This window comes from Crinia signifera, chromosome 1 (assembly GCF_055691185.1).
Source record: "Crinia signifera chromosome 1, ASM5569118v1, whole genome shotgun sequence".
Taxonomy (NCBI): Eukaryota; Metazoa; Chordata; class Amphibia; order Anura; family Myobatrachidae; genus Crinia; species Crinia signifera.
Window position 1 is genome coordinate 256544570 of NC_139217.1, and position 18671 is coordinate 256563240.

The 18671-nt window shown below is 46.3% G+C and overlaps 1 long non-coding RNA gene across 2 annotated transcripts in view; it reads left to right on the plus strand.

Moving 5' to 3' along the window:
* Positions 1-18671, plus strand: part of LOC146073523 (uncharacterized) — a 55570-nt gene that overhangs the window by 1598 nt on the left and 35301 nt on the right. For both annotated transcript variants that reach the window (XR_014473282.1, XR_014473283.1), the window contains exon 2: positions 11997-12124. This is a non-coding gene — a long non-coding RNA (uncharacterized LOC146073523). The remainder of the gene's footprint in view (positions 1-11996; positions 12125-18671) is intronic.

Genomic DNA, 18671 nt, shown 5'->3' on the forward strand with positions numbered 1-18671 from the left:
AGAAGTAACGTGCTGTGTTCCCGCGACCAGCATAGTCAGCGTAGGCAGTTTCGTAGTTAGCGTAGCATCCCTGTCAGAATCGGCGTAGTGTTCCTGCAACTAGCGTAGTCATCGTAGTTAGTCAGAACTAGCGTCCCTGTCAGAAACAGTGTCTTGTTCTAGCATCGAAGTTAGTTAGACGTAGCGTCCCTGTCAGAAACAGCATCTTGTTCTCGCGGCCGCTTAGCGTAGCCAGCGTCCCTGTCAGATGCAGCGTAGTGTTCCCGCAGACAGCGTAGCGTAGTCAGTCAGCTGGTAGATTGAGCGGAACGCAGTTAGCGTAGTCAGTCAGCTGTTATATTCTGTGAGAGTCACACCAGCTGTTAGATTCTGTGAGAATCAGACCCATTTCAGTCATGGCTGCTGAAAAGTTCACTCTTTTCAACCAGCCGCAAACAGAGGAGGAGTTGGTGGCTTTTCTACAAATCCACAAATTTCTGCCTGACACCGCTGCCACATCTGCAGCTGCGGAAAGAAGGTCAGCGTCAGGGCTGCGCAATGGTTCAGAGAGTGCCATCTGACCTTTGTCACCCTGATCTGATTCATGTTCTGTTGGGCAGAGAAGCTGACCAGCATCCACTTCTGTGAGCGACATCTGTCCACTTTGCAGAAGACCACCGTCCTCCAGGGTTCGCAAATACTCGCTATAGCGAGTATTTTACCAGGTTTGGAGCACCAGGGAATCATTTTTTTTGAATGGCTGGGTCCCCTGGGACCCGCTCCCCCATTTCGGCATGCACGCCATGTTAATGTGTGTGACAAGGGTGGAGGGATCTGTTTCCCCCTCAGTTGTGATGCGACCGTGGAGAAGACACAGCAGGCCTACGGCCACTTCACACATCTGCTGGGCTCGAAAATGAAAGGGTCCCTGTCACCGCAGAGTCATAGGCAGCAGTGCACGAAAGCCGTGTAAGCTGGCTCCTGCACTGTGCCTCAACAACAGACGGCTGGAGCCAACACCAGAAGCAGCTGCTCAGCAGGGGAACAGAGCTGCGGCTGGTGTGAGGACGGACCTCGAGGAACTAAAACCAGCATTGGGGGCCAGAACCAGGGAGGTGTGACAGTGAGGATGGAGCAGACCCGGGCAGGAAGTAGAGGTAAGAGGGGTGCGTTGTCCATTTAGCAGGCTGCTTGGCTGTGTCATGTAAGGGGATTTATTGCTAGCAGGACTCGGGCTGCAGACTTCCCTCTTCCTCTCCTACCTCGCGGTGCTGCTCTCTTGTGTGTCACTGTCACTAGGGATGCCATCGGGATTGGATAGGGATTGAAAAATGCTCAATCCCAGGATTCCCGGGATTGGCATCCCTAAAAGAAAAATGCCCCTGAGCCCCACATTTACTTACATTAGGGGAGGGGGCGGCAGCGGGTATGACGGAGGCGGCAGCGGTGCTGAGGCAGCGGGTATGACGGCAGTGGTCAGAGGCACTTGGGACCCTGCATACTGCCGGGAAAGGTCAGGCGGTGAGAGGGTTCCGGCACTGGAGGTGCGGCGCTGCAGCCTGTGCAGCGTGACCTATGACCTAATCATGCTGCGTAGGCCGCACGCCGGGTCAGGAATAGCCGGGCAGCGTCTGAGAGGGTGCTCAGATGCTGCCCGGCATTAGACTGCGCATGCGCAGTCTAATCCTGAAATCCCGGGATTGGATTGTCCAATCCCTGGATTGAAATCCCGTATATTTTGGGGCCAAATCCAGGGATCCCGCCGATCCCGGGATTGGCCACCCTAACTGTCACCTCCTCCAGGCTCTGAGTGCTGGCTGTTAATGGCCCACTTGTCCTTCCTTCCCTCACTGCATGGTAGAGAGGCTGCAGCTCACCAATTAACTCTTAACAGGCAGAGATGCCTGTAGGAAAGGAGCCTATAGACTCTGCTGGGATTTCACTAAACCTATCCCTCCTGTTCCTGCTGCTATTAATTTTAATTTTGTTCTAGAAACAATGGACAGGGGCAGAATCCTGATTGGTGCAGCACAGGTGTCCCTATTCCGACATTAAACCTTTTTCTAGTATATGTGTATCTTGCTTTATGTGAGTGGGAAAATTGCCAATTGATAATCCCCCCCCCCCAACAGCCACAGATTTGGGTGCCCAAATCTATGTTTGCTTACCAAAAAAATAAAAATCAGGGTATATGCCATATGGAAGAGAGGAGGAGGCTTCTGTATGTGCCATGCTGGGGAAGGAGAGAGGAGGCTTTATTCCTTTGGGACCCAGAAAATGTCAAGTAAGACCCTGATTTTTGTAAGTGAGGGGTCACAGGGACCCATCATTTTTTGAGGTTTTCACAATCACTGGTCCTCTACAACAATTTGATGAGGGAGGCCTGCACCGTCGACCTCATGTCGCAGCCTCACCGACATATTGGCGGCCCAGGCAAGATCGTCGAGGTGGACGAGAGCCTATTCATCCAATGGAAGAGCCATGCTAGTTGTATGCTGCCCCAACAGTGGCTCTTTGGAGGCATTTCTATGGAGACCAGAAAGTGCTTCGTCACAGCTGTTGAAAGATGTGATGCCAGCACCCTGATGGCCGCCATCTAGAGGCACATCGAACCGGGGACCAACATCTTGGATTGCTGGCGTGCCTACAAGACAGAGCAGCTGGAGCTAGCAGGGTACCACCATGCTCGGGTGAACCACCGGTACAGCTTCACACCCAGAACATCGAGCGGCTTTGGGGATCCTGCAAGTGGCGCAATAAACGCCAAAGGGGCACTGCGCGCCATCAGTTAGACTTCTACTTACAGGAGTTTATATGGAGAAAACCCATTCCAGCGTATCCTCCATGTGCTAACCCTGATTGCTAGTAAAGGGAATATCCATTGTACGTGTACAAGTTGCCGTTTCCTTATGGTAGGGGCAACCTTCCCACATCCGTAATCTGGGAAGACGATGTACATTAATCACACTATGACTTGTAACACCAAGTTTGTTGTTTACCAAATTGTATGCCCCTGTGGGCTGTCATACATAGGGAAAACTGAATGTTCCTTTAAGGAGCGTATGGCAGCACACCACTCGGCTATTAAATCTGCCCTAACCAGAATCAGAATCATCTTTATTGGCCAGGTATACTTGCGTATGCTTGGAATTTTTTGTGGTAACAGTGCAGCATCAATCAGGGAACACAAAGGGGGTGGGAAGAGAGGCATAACTGGTAAAAGCGAACCACCAGTGGCCCGTCATTGGGTCACTGCTGCCCATACGATGTCACAGTTAAAATATCGGATGATAGACCACATACCGGTATCTTTAACCCCTTCCTGACAGAGCCAGTTTTTGCGTTCCTGACAGAGCCCTTTTTTTCAAATCTGACATGTCTCACTTAAGTGGGGATAACTTTTTTTTGCTTTTACTTATCCCAGTGATTTTGAGATTGTTTTTTCGTGACACATTGTACTTCAAATTAGTGGTAAATTTGGGTCGATACAGTCTGTGTTTTTTTGTGAAAAATACCAAAATATCGTGAAAAAATGGAAAATTTAGCGATTTGCAAAATGTTAAATTTTCTGCTTGTGAGACAAATAATCTTACCACTCAAAATAGTGAATAACTAACATAGGCCATATGTCTACTTTATGTTGACATCATTATTTCAACTTCCTTTTAATTTTTTGGGACACTAGGAGGCTTACAATATGAATAGCAAATTCTCAAATTTTCAAGAAAATTTCAAACACTGATTTTTTTAGGGACCAGTTCAGTTCTGATGTAACTTTGAGGGACTTGTATGTGAGACACCCCCATAAATGATGCCATTTCAAAAACTGCACCCCTCACAGTATTCAAAACAGCATTTTGGAAGTTTGTTAACCCTTTAGGTGTTTCACAGGAATTAAAACAAAGTGTAGGTGAAATTTCAAAATTTCTTTTTTTTTGCAGATTTGCAATTTTAATACATTTTTATAAGGAACACAGTACATTTTACTAGAGAAATGTGACTAAAAATTGATTCCCCCAATTCTTTTGTTTTCATAAATATCCTATATGTGGCCCTAGTGTGCACGGTGACCAAACCACAGGCTTCATAATAGAAGGAGCACCTACTTGATTTTGGAGCCTCCTTTTTATGAGATTATTTTTTAGGCACCATGTAGGTTTCAAGGCACCATAAGATGCTAAAAGTTAGGAACCCCCCCACAAGTGACCCCATTTTGCAAACTACACCCCTCAGGGAATTCATCTAGGGGTATAGTGTACATTTCAAACCCCCAGGGGTTTCACCAATTGTGGTACAACTGGGCAGTGAAAATGAAAAATTATTTTTTTTACACAAAAATGCAGTTCTGGCTCCAAATTTGTCATTTTCAGAAGGTATGAAGGAGACAAAGCACCCCAAAATCTGTGCCCCAATTTCTCCCGAGTACGGCAATGCCTCACATGTGACCAAAAAATACCAGTTGGGTGCATGGCAGGACTCAGAAGGGAAGGAGTGATTTTTGGATTTTGCAGCTCAGATTCTGGTGGAATTTTGGTGGGTGCTATGTCGCATTAGCAAGACCCCCCAAGCACCAATACAGTGGAACCCCCCCACAAGTCACCCCATTTTGCAAACTACACCCCTCAGGGAATTCATCTAGGGGTATAGTGTACATTTCAAACCCCCAGGGGTTTCACCAATTTTGATACAAGTGGGCAGTGAAAATGAAAAATTACATTTTTTTACACAAAAATGCAGTTCTGGCTCAAAATTTTTCATTTTCAGAAGGTATGAAGGAGAAAAAGCACCCCAAAATCTGTGCCCCAATTTCTCCCGAGTACGGCAATGCCTCACATGTGACCAAAAAATACCAGTTGGGTGCATGGCAGGACTCAGAAGGGAAGGAGTGATTTTTGGATTTTGCAGCACAGATTCTGGTGGAATGAATGGTGGGTGCTATGTTGCACCAATACAGTGGAACCCCCCCACAAGTCACCCCATTTTGCAAAGTACACCCCTCAGGGAATTCATCTATGGGTATAGTGTACATTTCAAACCCCCAGGGGTTTCACCAATTTTGATACAAGTGGGCAGTGAAAATGAAAAATTACATTTTTTTACACAAAAATGCAGTTCTGGCTCAAAATTTTTCATTTTCAGAAGGTATGAAGGAGAAAAAGCACCCCAAAATATGTGCCCCAATTTCTCCCGAGTACGGCAATGCCTCACATGTGACCAAAAAATACCAGTTGGGTGCATGGCAGGACTCAGAACGGAAGGAGTGATTTTTGGATTTTGCGGCTCAGATTCTGGTGGAATTTTGGTGGGTGCTATGTCGCATTAGCAAGACCCCCCAAGCACCAATACAGTGGAACCCCCCCACAAGTCACCCCATTTTGAAAACTACACCCCTCAGGGAATTCATCTAGGGGTATAGTGTACATTTCAAACCCCCAGGGGTTTCACCAATTTTGATACAAGTGGGCAGTGAACATGAAAAATTACATTTTTTACACAAAAATGCAGTTCTGGCTCAAAATTTTTCATTTTCAGAAGGTATGAAGGAGAAAAAGCACCCCAAAATCTGTGCCCCAATTTCTCCCGAGTACGGCAATGCCTCACATGTGACCAAAAAATACCAGTTGGGTGCATGGCAGGACTCAGAACGGAAGGAGTGATTTTTGGATTTTGCGGCTCAGATTCTGGTGGAATTTTGGTGGGTGCTATGTCGCATTAGCAAGACCCCCCAAGCACCAATACAGTGGAACCCCCCCACAAGTCACCCCATTTTGAAAACTACACCCCTCAGGGAATTCATCTAGGGGTATAGTGTACATTTCAAACCCCCAGGGGTTTCACCAATTTTGATACAAGTGGGCAGTGAAAATGAAAAATTACATTTTTTTACACAAAAATGCAGTTCTGGCTCAAAATTTTTCATTTTCAGAAGGTATGAAGGAGAAAAAGCACCCCAAAATCTGTGCCCCAATTTCTCCCGAGTACGGCAATGCCTCACATGTGACCAAAAAATACCAGTTGGGTGCATGGCAGGACTCAGAAGGGAAGGAGTGATTTTTGGATTTTGCAGCACAGATTCTGGTGGAATGAATGGTGGGTGCTATGTTGCACCAATACAGTGGAACCCCCCCACAAGTCACCCCATTTTGCAAAGTACACCCCTCAGGGAATTCATCTATGGGTATAGTGTACATTTCAAACCCCCAGGGGTTTCACCAATTTTGATACAAGTGGGCAGTGAAAATGAAAAATTACATTTTTTTACACAAAAATGCAGTTCTGGCTCAAAATTTTTCATTTTCAGAAGGTATGAAGGAGAAAAAGCACCCCAAAATATGTGCCCCAATTTCTCCCGAGTACGGCAATGCCTCACATGTGACCAAAAAATACCAGTTGGGTGCATGGCAGGACTCAGAACGGAAGGAGTGATTTTTGGATTTTGCGGCTCAGATTCTGGTGGAATTTTGGTGGGTGCTATGTCGCATTAGCAAGACCCCCCAAGCACCAATACAGTGGAACCCCCCCACAAGTCACCCCATTTTGAAAACTACACCCCTCAGGGAATTCATCTAGGGGTATAGTGTACATTTCAAACCCCCAGGGGTTTCACCAATTTTGATACAAGTGGGCAGTGAACATGAAAAATTACATTTTTTACACAAAAATGCAGTTCTGGCTCAAAATTTTTCATTTTCAGAAGGTATGAAGGAGAAAAAGCACCCCAAAATCTGTGCCCCAATTTCTCCCGAGTACGGCAATGCCTCACATGTGACCAAAAAATACCAGTTGGGTGCATGGCAGGACTCAAAAGGGAAGGAGTGATTTTTGGATTTTGCAGCTCAGATTCTGGTGGAATTTTGGTGGGTGCTATGTCGCATTAGCAAGACCCCCCAAGCACCAATACAGTGGAACCCCCCCACAAGTCACCCCATTTTGAAAACTACACCCCTCAGGGAATTCATCTAGGGGTATAGTGTACATTTCAAACCCCCAGGGGTTTCACCAATTTTGATACAAGTGGGCAGTGAACATGAAAAATTACATTTTTTACACAAAAATGCAGTTCTGGCTCAAAATTTTTCATTTTCAGAAGGTATGAAGGAGAAAAAGCACCCCAAAATCTGTGCCCCAATTTCTCCCGAGTACGGCAATGCCTCACATGTGACCAAAAAATACCAGTTGGGTGCATGGCAGGACTCAGAAGGGAAGGAGTGATTTTTGGATTTTGCGGCTCAGATTCTGGTGGAATGAATGGTGGGTGCTATGTTGCACCAATACAGTGGAACCCCCCCACAAGTCACCCCATTTTGCAAACTACACCCCTCAGGGAATTCATCTAGGGGTATAGTGTACATTTAAAACCCCCAGGGGTTTCACCAATTTTGATACAAGTGGGCAGTGAAAATGAAAAATTACATTTTTTTACACAAAAATGCAGTTCTGGCTCAAAATTTTTCATTTTCAGAAGGAATGAAGGAGACAAAGCACCCCAAAATCTGTGCCCCAATTTCTCCCGAGTACGGCAATGCCTCATGTGTGACCAAAAAGTGGCAGGACTCAGAAGGGAAGGAGTGATATTTGGATTTTGCAGCACAAATTCTGGTGGAATGATGGTGGGTGCTATGTCGCATTAGCAAGACCCCCAAAGCACCAATACAGTGGAACCCCCCCACAAGTCACCCCATTTTGCAAACTACACCCCTCAGGGAATTCATCTAGGGGTATAGTGTACATTTCAAACCCCCAGGGGTTTCACCAATTTTGATACAAGTGGGCAGTGAACATGAAAAATTACATTTTTTTACACAAAAATGCAGTTCTTGCTCAAAATTTTTCATTTTCACAAGGAATGAAGGAGACAAAGCACCCCAAAATATGTGCCCCAATTTCTCCCGAGTACGGCAATGCCTCACATGTGACCAAAAAATACCAGTTGGGTGCATGGCAGGACTCAGAAGGGAAGGAGTGATTTTTGGATTTTGCGGCTCAGATTCTGGTGGAATGAATGGTGGGTGCTATGTGGCATTAGCAAGACCCCCGAAGCACGGTGAAATTATGAACCTAATATTCCATAGATGTGTGGTATATTTTAAAACACTCCTTTATACATAGGCCGGGTTTGTCGGGGCAAGTGTCACACTGGAAAATAGTTTGCTTTCTTTTTCCCTTTTTATAGCAAACTTTGCACCTTTTTTGTGTCCTGCCCTTTTTTCCAGTGGAGGGGATTTCATCAGGAAAATGCTGCCCTGGTACAATACGGGGGCCAGTACTAGAAGTACTGGGGCCCTCTGCCTGCTGGTTCCCAAATATTAGGCCCTTTATGACTTCCTCTTGAAAGTGCATAAATGTCCCCCTCTGGCCGGTAGAACGGAATAGCACGTAAGCGTTATACAGTGCCATCTGGATGATATACACGGCCACCTTCTTGTACCAGATTTTTGTTTTCCGCAGGGCACTGTACGGCTTCAGTACCTGATCTGAAAGATCCACTCCGCCCATGTACCTATTGTAATCCAGGATACAATTAGGTTTTGAGGTGTGGGTACTGGTACCTCGTACAGGGACGGAGGTGGTACTGTCTCCGTGAATTGTTGTCAGTATAAGGACATCCCTCTTGTCCTTATATTTGACCAACAACATATTTTCGGTGCATATTCCCCTGCTTTCACCCCTTCTCATTACTTGGGCAATGTGCGTTTTTGGGAGGCCTCTTTGGTTCTTGCGCACAGTACCGCAAGCTGCTGTACCTCTTGAACCAAGGGCCTTAAACAGGGGGATGCTGGTGTAAAAGTTATCCACATAGAGGTGATAACCTTTATCCAGAAAGGGGTGCACTAAATCCCAGACAATTTTCCCACTAACACCTACGAGGGAGGGGGGGCATTCTGGCGGTTCAATTCTTGAATCCTTCCCTTCATAAACCCTAAACCTGTGGGTGTACCCTGAGGTGCTTTCACACAGTTTGTACATTTTTATGCCATACCTTGCCCTCTTACTGGGAAGGTACTGGCGGAATTTAACCCTTCCTTTAAAATGTATAAGGGACTCGTCGATACAAATAAATTTTTCAGGGATGTACACCTCTTCAAATTTGGCACTGAAATGATCAATGACCGGCCTGACTTTGAATAGCCGGTCAAAGGTGGGATCATCTCTGGGTGGGCACTGTGCATTATCGGTGTAATGTATAAATTTAAGAATTGTCTCAAATCGAGTCCGGGGCATGGCCATACGGTAAAATGGAGTACTGTACAGAACATCTGTACTCCAATATTGCCTAATTTCTGGCTTTTTTACTATGCCCATATGAAACACCAGACCCCAAAACGTCATCATCTCTACTGCATCTACAGGGGTCCACCTAGCAAATGATGACGTGGGGTTTTGAGCAATAAACTGCTGGGCATATAAATTAGTTTGGTCCACCATTAAATTTATAAAATCATCAGAGAAAAATAATTTGAAAAAGTCAATTTCTCTGAGACCTGTGGAATCAAATTGGATTCCTGGCATGGCCAAAAACTCAGGAACCTGGGGCTCAAAATTGTCTGGTGGTGGGGTCCATACGAGATCAATTATTGGGGGGGGGGTCTCAGCTGCTCTACGGGGGCGTCTTTGAGGGGGTCCCTCATCACCAGAGGAGGAAGAGGAGCTTAAGGCGAAACCTTCAAATTCCCCGCTTGCATCACTGGCTGTGTCAGAGTCAGAAGCAAGCAGGGCATATGCCTCCTCCGCTGAATACATTCTCCTGGATGACTGGGAGGACATTTGGGAGGACATTTGGGAGGACATTTGGGATGCCATTTTTATTTTTGTGTTACTGGTAGTGAAATGTTTCAACACGTGTATAGTGTAGGGGGGGGTACAAACTTTATTTCAATCCGGGGGGTATGTAGTGTGTAGTGTGTATGTGGTGCAGAAAAAAAAAAATACTTTATACCAATAAAAAAAAAAAAAATGAAGGGGTTAAAAATAAAAAATGTAAGGGGTTAAAAAAAAAAAAAAGGTCCTGCGCCAAAAATTGAGCACAGATGTTGGTCAGTAACGTCTGTCACTGAACAGCGCTCAAAGGCAACAGGAATTTGATCAAAAAAAAAAATATATAGATCAACCCTGTACCGAAAAAGATGATCAGTGATGTACGTCACTGATCAGCGCACAGCGGCCACAGGACACCCACAAAATCACAGTGTGTGTAAAAAAAAAATTAAAAAAAGACCCCACAGCACACACACAAAAAAAAAAAAGGTGATCAGTGATGCGACACTGATTACCAGTGAGGTGCAGCAGGTGCACAACCTTTGGTGCAACTGACAGGTATATATAAAAAAAAAAAACCTCTGTACCCCCAAAAAAGTTGCTGATCACCTCAGATATAGTGATCAGCACAAAAGGCGGGGGCAGCAGACAAAAAATTTAGCACTCTCTATCACTCTCTGTCACTATCTCTCTCTATCTCTCTATCTCTCACTATCTATCACTCTATGACACTGCAGCAGCAGCACTGACAGGTATATCTATATATAAAAAAAAACCTGCGCCCCCAAAAAGTTGCTGATCAGTTAATTTATACTGATCAGCACAAAAGGAGGGGGCAGCAGTCAGTTATATCAAAAATATATAGCACAATCTGTCACTATCTCTCTCTATCTCTCTCTCTCTATCTCTCTCTATCTCTCTATAACTATCACACTGCAGCAGCACAAAATATAGCACTCTGTCACTAGGCCTCTCTATCTATCTCTCTCTCTCTATCTATAACTATATCACACTGCAGCAGCACAAAATATAGCACTCTCTGACACTATCTCTCTCTCTATCTCTCTCTATCTCTCTCTATCTCTCTCTATCTCTCTCTATCTCTCTCTATCTATCTCTCTATCTAGCTAGTACACTACAGCAGCACAATTTCACAGGAAGGCACAAGTAGCAACAGGATCCAGGAAGCAGTGTTGAAGCAGCGATCAGCACTCTCTGACACTATCTCTCTCTCTATCTCTCTCTATCTCTCTCTATCTCTCTCTATCTCTCTATCTCTCTATCTCTCTATCTATCTCTCTATCTCTCTATCTATCTCTCTATCTCTCTATCTATCTAGCTAGTACACTGCAGCAGCACAATTTCACAGGAAGGCACAAGTAGTAACAGGATCCAGGAAGCAGTGATGAAGCAGCGATCAGGTAAGTATGGAGCAAGCTATGGAGCAAGGTTCTGGTCAGTATGGCGGCAGGGAGGTACGGTGACCGCACTGCACGCTATTCCAGACCGGAATGGCGTCTGCAGTGCAGTCACCGTTAGTTTAAATCCCCCTCCTTGGCTGTGATTGGTCCGTCGGTCCGACGAACCAATCACGGCCTTTGGGGGCGGGCGGGGTGCGGTGGGGTGACACCAGTGTCACCCTTACACCCCGCGGTGATTGGTGCTGTACTTTACAGCACCAATCACCTCTGATCCCGTGTCACCGGCGAACGTTATTCGCCGGTGACACAGGAAAACGCTGTAATTGGCTGTTCACACTGAACAGCCAATCACAGCGATCGCCGACGGGGGGGCGGCATCGCAGCCCCCCCTGGGCATGCACGGACATGTCTGCTGTCAGGGACAGCAGACATGTTGAAACTGTCACCGCGTCTATAGACGCGGTGACAGTTAAATGCCATGACGTACATTTACGCCATGTGTCGGGAAGTACTTCCCGACCATGACGTAAATGTACGTCAAATGTCGGGAAGGGGTTAAAGGCTGGCAATAGAGGTCTATTTTTATTAAAATGTGAAGCAAGGTGGATCCTCAGGCTTGGGACGATCACACCAAAAGGGCTAAATAATCATTCAGGGTTAAGTGTACTTTCTTTCTAATGACTATGGTCTTTGTCCTGTAGTATTATTTTTTATTGGTAGCTTTGATCATGCTTATTCCGTTTATGTGCTGCTTTGTTCTGTAATTGATATATTAATAATGTTGTGTAGTTTGCTGCGGCTGCATATTTTTAAATGTTTCTCATTGTTTACGGTTACTAGGTTACGGTCACATGACTGATTCCGCAGACGCTGGGATCGGCAACAGCGTGATGATGTCACTTAATCTGCGCTGCCCTCCGGGTTTGTGGTTCCGTTCGCGGCAAGCGTTCACTTTGGGTGCATATAAGGTAAGACTTGTTCTTTATCATAACTCAGAATAGGCCAATGGCATCTGGCTACTGTGCGTATAGTGTCACTACTAGTATTAAAATGGTTCATAAAGATTTAAGACTGGCTAAACTGATCTGATGGCGTGTTACACTCGTAGCAAAAATGTGAGGGACTGGGTGGTCCGTACAGACATCTCACCCCACCCTGATTTTGCACCACAGTCTTCCTTTTTGGGGAGGAAAAATGATTGTTTCAGGTGTTTAAACTGTATCACCTGTAGAAGCATGACTAGGGGAGATAGCTTCAACCATCCGTTTAGTGGTAGGCGTTATACCATTTGACATAGGGTCACCTGTACTACACGGTACATTGTCTATCTGATATCATGTCCATGTGGACTTCATTATGTCGGAAAGACCGACCGTGAGAGGATGGCTGGTCATCGGATGGCCATCCGTGCAGCTATTGGTTCTGGGACAAGCGACCAACCTATTGCGAGGCATTTCGCACAGGCACGCCACAGTATGGCCAATTTGCAGTATATTATTATTGATTACATACCACCGAGACTTAGGGGTGGCAATAGGTCTTTGGCCCTACTCCAGTGTGAATCACGCTGGATTCACAGATTGAAAACCATGTCACCCTTTGGACCAGTGGCGTAACTATAGCACCGCAGCCCCTGCCACCGCGGGGGGCGCTGTGCATATGGGGGCGCCCGGGGACTGCAGTGCTATAGTTACACCTCCCCCCAATCCCCCGCAGGATTACCTATTTCGCTGGTCCCAGCGGCTTTGTTCTTCTGCTGAGCACCACCACAAAATGGCCGCCCCCATACAGCAGACAGAAACTGTCTGCTGTATGGGGGCGGCCATTTTGTGGTGGTCCTCAGCAGAAGAACGGAGCCGCCGGGACCAGCGCGAAAGGTAAGGCTGCGGGGGATTGGGGGGGTTTGCATGGGCGGCGGGGGCGCCCAAAACGTAGCTACGCCGCTGCTTTGGACTGAATGACCATTTAGGGTTTCATGCTTTTCTTTGATTCCATGTTATCTTCTGTATGTGAATGGGGATATAAGGTGAGTGTTTGATTCATGTTATTTATGCCTGATGACGATTATTAAAATCGAAACGTTGCAGTAGTTCCTGCTCCTGTTGTCCTTCTTCATAACTCAGTGTGCTGCTGTAGCTGCTTGGATGCAGCGTTAGTATATTGCAGATTGACCCTCGCTGCAGGGTTTCAGCTGGCACCGTGGGTTGTGCCTAACCTATCGAAGTATATATATATATATATATATATATATATATATATATATATAGAAACGATTTTCAAACAAATGAAAACAGGAGGCGGCACTCAAAAAAAACGTGGTCAACTTATATTAAAGTATACATGTGCAAAAAATGGTCAGCATACATGGTCGACAGTTTCGGAGCTGACGCCCCTTCCTCAAGACCACTGACACATCAACTGAAACAACCAAAGCATAAAGGTAAAGTGCAGAAAACGAAAAAACTTCGTTTTCTGCACTTTACCTTTATGCTTTGGTTGTTTCAGTTGATGTGTCAGTGGTCTTGAGGAAGGGGCGTCAGCTCCGAAACTGTCGACCATGTATGCTGACCATTTTTTGCACATGTATACTTTAATATAAGTTGACCACGTCTTTTTTGAGTGCCGCCTCCTGTTTTCATTTGTTTGAAAATCGTTTCTATATGTCCTTGATGTGGAAGGCACCCTAACTGCTGCTCTATTTGTTTTACCAAGTGCCGGTCCTCCCGACCCCTATATATATATATATATATATATATATATATATATATATATATATATATATATATATATATATATATATATATATATAAAGTGGTTTCTCTAAGACAGAGACACAGGCCACTGAAAAAGAAAGAGAGCCGATGGATCTTTGAACTTGGGACATTGGCCCCGAGGGGCCTTAATGAAAACAATCCCCTCAATATTTTTCTGAAATAAATCCATCATTTGTATTGTCACATATTTATGGTTTCTCCTGCTCTGCTTCTTCTTCTTTTTCTTTTTCTCTTTCTCTCCTGCTCTGCTTCTTTTCTTCTGTACCAGAGGGTGTTGATTCATGTCACTCTCCATACCCCACACTGGGGCTCACGTACACCCTAATATTTCTTTCGTCTGGCCACAGTCGGCTCGATTCCACAGAAACTTACCCACCGGTGTGTAAATGATAAATGCACAGTGGTGGTATAATGGTTCTTATTTGACTTGATACTACATATGTTTCACTAAGTCACTTTATTGATTATACTGGTTTTGGTTTGATTTCACCCCACTTGAACGGTACATGCCTCATTTGACTGTTTATTGAGGCATTGACCTCTCTCTTAAATTGACCCTACCTATGCGCCTATCTGCGCTATGCCCTGGAACGCACACTTCAGTGTGTTGCGTTCCAATAGGGCAATGACGTCACTGCCGTGTTTGTTTCCCTCCCTCCCTGAACTGACCCGCTGTGCACTCAGTTATGCGCCTACAGGCGCGATGCCCTGAAACGCACACTATAGTGTGGTGCATTCCAATTAGGCAAAGATGTCACTGCCGCGCCACATACACATCCTTATCTATGCAGCTATGCCCTGGAACGCACACTTCCGTGTGTTGCGTTCCAACAGGGCAATGACGTCACTGCCGCGCGAGTCCCTGTCCACACATCAACGCTGGACCTTACCCAGGCGCTGATGCTAGGTTATGTATCAGGGCATGCAGCACCTGGTTTGCGCACCTACACAGCCTCACCTGCGATGCGCTACACGCATCGCAGGCTTGAGCGCATCCCCTGTAGTTAGGTGGAACGCACGCTTTGCGATGCGTTCCAATCAGCGGAAGCGCTACTTCCGGCTTCCGGCCCTAGTGTGCGCTTCACCATGTTATCCATTTCAGACTCCCTTCCTGGTAACGTCACACAGGAAGTGACGTCACCAGGTTCTCTGGCGGGACACAGCGCAGCTCATTTCCGTTCTGGGGCTATTTAAACCATGCCAGCACCTCTCAGTGTTCACCACTACTGCTCCATGCTGGTTTGAATGCAGCTCCTATATGGCTTTGCTGTACCTTTATATCTCACCTGAAACGTAAGTTTACTTATATATGTTTATATTATGTTGCATCCCTTATGAGTACTTAAACATGTGGAGGCTCTGTTTGCTGTTTACATTGTTTTCTGTGCTCTATTAGGCTCCTTGATAAAGGTCCATTAATGACGGACCGAAACGTCAGAGTTTGGTGATGTGTTTAACCTTTTTGACCTGCTGGCTCATTTGAGAAATAAACTTTATTTATTTTTTACCAAAAATCTGAGTTATTTTTGGATAAAGTGGCGAGTGCCTGTGTCTCTGTCTTAGAGAAACCACTTTCTATTAATTGGAGTTCGGAGTACACTCTGCACCCCTTCACAGGACACCCCACCGTTGACGTATGTCTTCCACAGTGAGAGTGCGGTCTACAACCTAACATTATATATATATATATATATATATATATATATGTGTGTGTGTTCAATGGATGAAGATGCGGCCACTAATTGCTCTTATACAAAAGAAATATACTGATTGTGCTAACCTGCACTTTTTTTTTTTTTAAACTCTTTATTTAGACAAATAGAGCCAGGTTAACAATATGCACATAGGAATTTGAATGGCTATACGCAGATAGCTCTTACATTTCAATACAACAATGGTACTGTCTAGTAAAGTAAGGATGGGGGGAGAAAAAGAAAATAAAAGAAAAAGGGTGGGGGGAGGGTCAGGTCTTGGATGAAAACAGTTAACAGGTGTGGGGTGGCATCGTAGATACTGGGAAGTTCGGAAGCCACGATGTATAGTGTTCACGGAGATATACTATATGCAAGTATAGATGCGGGCTTTGTGTGAGGGTGCATGCAGATGGGAGGGCGCCCAGCAGCAGAGACTAGGTGTACTAGGGAGGATCCAAGGGCGGAACGTCAAAAGGGCATCGACGGCTCCTGTGCTGGTTATGGCACGCAGTTGGGGGTGGGGAGGTTTGCTAGTAGCCAGGGACTCCAGATTAAGTTGAATTTATGGGGGCAGTCATGGAGATAATAGCTAATTTTTTCCATATTTGCTATATATCCGATATAGGCCCTTATTCTGGTTGGTGCGGTAATATCCGTGTGCGTTCGCGCCGCCGATGTTTTGTGTCTGCGCATGTGCAGAGGCGTCTCTGCGCATGTGCGAGCGGGGCGTACGGCCAAATTCCGCATGAAATGTGAACACTCCGAACAGGGGGTGGAGAGGGGCGTGAAGGGCTATTTGGGCTCATTACCATATGCATACGCCCCGCGTTTCATGGGCGTTCCCATGCAAACGCTGGGCGTACGTATGGTAATGCGGCCGTGACGCACGTGTAGGGGGCGGACATATGACATCGACGGATGTCAGCTGCCCGCCCAGATCCCTGCTTTTGCACGGAGAAATGTCCGTGTGGTCTGAGGTTGCGGGAGCTGGTGGACCACTCGGTCCTGCATTCGATGGTCTGCGACCATCGAATGATGGGGGAGGTTCCCTGAGATGGAGGAGGCGTATTCCATGTAAAATACACGTGCGGTCCGTTCGGTCAGCTTCGTACCGCGTACGGACGGAGTTGGCGATCTGTATGGAAGGCGGAGTTTCGCACGCACGGTCCTGGCCGCATATTTGGATCCGGCCGCACCGATCAGAATAAGGGCCATAGTTATTTAGTGCCTGTAGAGAGGGGGTGCTTTCCAATTTTTTGCTATAAGGGATCTTGCAGCAGCTAGCACGTGAGAGAAGAGTTTGTTCATGTGAGGGTCTAGATTCGGGAAGGGACGGGCTAGCAAAAAGGACCATGGGTCCAGGGCAACCACTATACCAGAGAGAGACCTCAACAGGTCCAGAACCTGGGACCAGAAGGTGACTATGACAGGGCAGGACCACCAAATGTGAATTAGTGTTCCTCTCCTCCCGCAGCCCCTCCAGCATACCGGGGTGGCCGAGGGAAAGATTTTAGACAATCTATCAGGGGTGTAATACCACCTATAATACAGTTTGTAGGAGGTTTCTTGAATGCGTGTGGAAATTAAACTCTTGGCGATAGCCTCTCTTACCTCACCCCAACACCCGTTGTCCGGGGGGGGGGGCCTTGATCCCTCTCCCACTCAAGCTCGTGGCGGGTGCGCTCGGGGGCTGTAGTTTCTATCAGAATAGAGTATATTCGGGATATCGTCCCCCTGCTCGTCGGGTTCTCTATACACTCTCTCTCGAAAGGGGTAGGGGCTAACCTGCACTTTTAAGAAAAAATAATAAGTCACTTGGAGATGAGGGCTTGGAATTATGCCTTCATCGCATAATTCCAAGCCCTCATATCCAAGTGACTTATTATTTTTTCTTAAAAGTGCAGGTTAGCACAATCAGTATATTTCTTTTGTATAAGAGCAATTAGTCGCTGCATCTTCATCCATTGAACACATACGTTTGCTCCAAGTAACTTACCATTACTTTTCCTTTGAAGATTGGCTGACACCCCATAATTTGAAGGGGGACATTGCCTACCACACCCCTTTTCTCTTACATTCTTATGGGATACAGGGAAGTCGTTCATAATGATGGGGAAAAGAGGATATCCGAAGGAGACAGGCACATATAAAACTTTATACTGGGTGTACTGGCTCCTCCCCTCTGCTCCCCTCCCTCTAGTCAGTTTGAGAAATGTGCTTTAGGAGAAGCACGCATCAGAAAGAGATCCAGAGAGTTTTTCTTCTGTTTAATTTCTTTTATTATTTTGGGACTGCTGTTTTGGACTTAACAGCAGTCCTGCGTCGTGGGAGACTAGGGGAAGGGTTCAGCTGCAGGCCACTTCATGGTACCGAGCTGTCCCTGCCACAGGACCACCGTCCTGAGTGGGTGATGTTACCGCGGGCATTGCGCTGCAGCGCGCACACCCCTGGCATGCCGCACACTCCTAGTCCAGTCTGAAGACGTCAGTGGTGAGTATTACCCCGGGGTCCCCCGCCGTGGAGTCCCCGGGTAACAGTGCGGCAAGATGGCGGCGGCGGTATCGGCGGTGCCCTGCACAGGGACCGCGCAACCCCCTGCCTACACTGGGACAGGGTACTGCCTCCTGTATTGTCCAGGGCAGTTACCAGAGAGGTTTGGACATTTTTCAATGTCAGTCTCAGTATAAAGCGCAGGTAAGCTCCGGCGCCATTACGCTGGACGGAGCTTACCCAGAGTGGGACCATAGCTCTGTGAGGGCGCCAAAACCTGCTTCCTGCTTCTTCCCTGGCTGCTGAAAACGCCATTGTACTGCTCCAGACACTCCTCAGCAGTGTGGAACAGAGGGAATCTGCTTGCAGAGACAGCTTCAGGTTTTCAGCGCTTGTGTACTTGTACACTTGCCTGCATACACTGTAAAGTACTGTTAAGATTACTGTACTGTTTACCAGCTCTTAAAATTGGAGAGCTAAGGTTGTTTGGTGTATTGGTCCCCTCTATTACCCTCTGTACACCACCCCACTAGCTTGTTAAGCTATACAAAATCAGA